Raw genomic sequence first — 2500 nt, 5'->3', positions numbered from 1 at the left:
TCGCGCGAATCGCTCTGGAACTGAAATCGGATGCGCGCACTGACATGCTCCCCTCTCTGGAAGTCTGACACAAGTTGAAAAATTTTCTAAGTCCCCAAAAATTTTTTTTTTCAACTTTTTTTCAATTTTCCCCCTGTGGGATATATATTTTACCCACACTTTTGGAGCCCTCCTGGGATGCCCTCTAACATACTAGAACCTCATTTTGTGGAAGTTTTCACAAAATTGTGAAATTTTCCAAAAAGTCAGAAATTTTGCAAAAACGACTAAGTATCAAGGACTCATCGCGCGAATCGCTCTGGAACTGAAATCGGATGCGCGCACTGACATGCTCCCCTCTCTGGAAGTCTGACACATGTGTGAAAATTTTCTAAGTCCCCAAAAATTTTTTTTTTCAACTTTTTTTCAATTTTCCCCCTGTGGGATATATATTTTACCCACACTTTTGGAGCCCTCCTGGGATGCCCTCTAACATACTAGAACCTCATTTTGTGGAAGTTTTCACAAAATTGTGAAATTTTCCAAAAAGTCAGAAATTTTGCAAAAACGACTAAGTATCAAGGACTCATCGCGCGAATCGCTCTGGAACTGAAATCGGATGCGCGCACTGACATGCTCCCCTCTCTGGAAGTCTGACACATGTGTGAAAATTTTCTAAGTCCCCAAAAATTTTTTTTTTCAACTTTTTTTCAATTTTCCCCCTGTGGGATATATATTTTACCCACACTTTTGGAGCCCTCCTGGGATGCCCTCTAACATACTAGAACCTCATTTTGTGGAAGTTTTCACAAAATTGTGAAATTTTCAAAAAGTCAGAAATTTTGCCAAAAACGACTAAGTATCAAGGACTCATCGCGCGAATCGCTCTGGAACTGAAATCGGATGCGCGCACTGACACGCTCCCCTGTCTGGAAGTCTGACAAAAGTTGAAAAATTTTCTAAGTCCCCAAAAATTTTTTTTTTCAACTTTTTTTCAATTTTCCCCCTGTGGGATATATATTTTACCCACACTTTTGGAGCCCTCCTGGGATGCCCTCTAACATACTAGAACCTCATTTTGTGGAAGTTTTCACAAAATTGTGAAATTTTCCAAAAAGTCAGAAATTTTGCAAAAACGACTAAGTATCAAGGACTCATCGCGCGAATCGCTCTGGAACTGAAATCGGATGCGCGCACTGACATGCTCCCCTCTCTGGAAGTCTGACACATGTGTGAAAATTTTCTAAGTCCCCAAAAATTTTTTTTTTCAACTTTTTTTCAATTTTCCCCCTGTGGGATATATATTTTACCCACACTTTTGGAGCCCTCCTGGGATGCCCTCTAACATACTAGAACCTCATTTTGTGGAAGTTTTCACAAAATTGTGAAATTTTCAAAAAGTCAGAAATTTTGCCAAAAACGACTAAGTATCAAGGACTCATCGCGCGAATCGCTCTGGAACTGAAATCGGATGCGCGCACTGACACGCTCCCCTGTCTGGAAGTCTGACAAAAGTTGAAAAATTTTCTAAGTCCCCAAAAATTTTTTTTTTCAACTTTTTTTCAATTTTCCCCCTGTGGGATATATATTTTACCCACACTTTTGGAGCCCTCCTGGGATGCCCTCTAACATACTAGAACCTCATTTTGTGGAAGTTTTCACAAAATTGTGAAATTTTCCAAAAAGTCAGAAATTTTGCAAAAACGACTAAGTATCAAGGACTCATCGCGCGAATCGCTCTGGAACTGAAATCGGATGCGCGCACTGACATGCTCCCCTGTCTGGAAGTCTGACAAAAGTTGAAAAATTTTCTAAGTCCCCAAAAATTTTTTTTTTCAACTTTTTTTCAATTTTCCCCCTGTGGGATATATATTTTACCCACACTTTTGGAGCCCTCCTGGGATGCCCTCTAACATACTAGAACCTCATTTTGTGGAAGTTTTCACAAAATTGTGAAATTTTCCAAAAAGTCAGAAATTTTGCAAAAACGACTAAGTATCAAGGACTCATCGCGCGAATCGCTCTGGAACTGAAATCGGATGCGCGCACTGACATGCTCCCCTCTCTGGAAGTCTGACACATGTGTGAAAATTTTCTAAGTCCCCAAAAATTTTTTTTTTCAACTTTTTTTCAATTTTCCCCCTGTGGGATATATATTTTACCCACACTTTTGGAGCCCTCCTGGGATGCCCTCTAACATACTAGAACCTCATTTTGTGGAAGTTTTCACAAAATTGTGAAATTTTCAAAAAGTCAGAAATTTTGCCAAAAACGACTAAGTATCAAGGACTCATCGCGCGAATCGCTCTGGAACTGAAATCGGATGCGCGCACTGACACGCTCCCCTGTCTGGAAGTCTGACAAAAGTTGAAAAATTTTCTAAGTCCCCAAAAATTTTTTTTTTCAACTTTTTTTCAATTTTCCCCCTGTGGGATATATATTTTACCCACACTTTTGGAGCCCTCCTGGGATGCCCTCTAACATACTAGAACCTCATTTTGTGGAAGTTTTCACAAAATTG

The sequence above is a fragment of the Phyllobates terribilis genome, unplaced genomic scaffold (assembly GCF_046119375.1).
Source record: "Phyllobates terribilis strain yellow unplaced genomic scaffold, ASM4611937v1 Scaffold_1115__1_contigs__length_409241, whole genome shotgun sequence".
Classification (NCBI taxonomy): Eukaryota; Metazoa; Chordata; class Amphibia; order Anura; family Dendrobatidae; genus Phyllobates; species Phyllobates terribilis.
The sequence above is the reverse complement of the archived record's forward strand: the minus strand, read 5'-3'. Positions refer to the sequence as shown.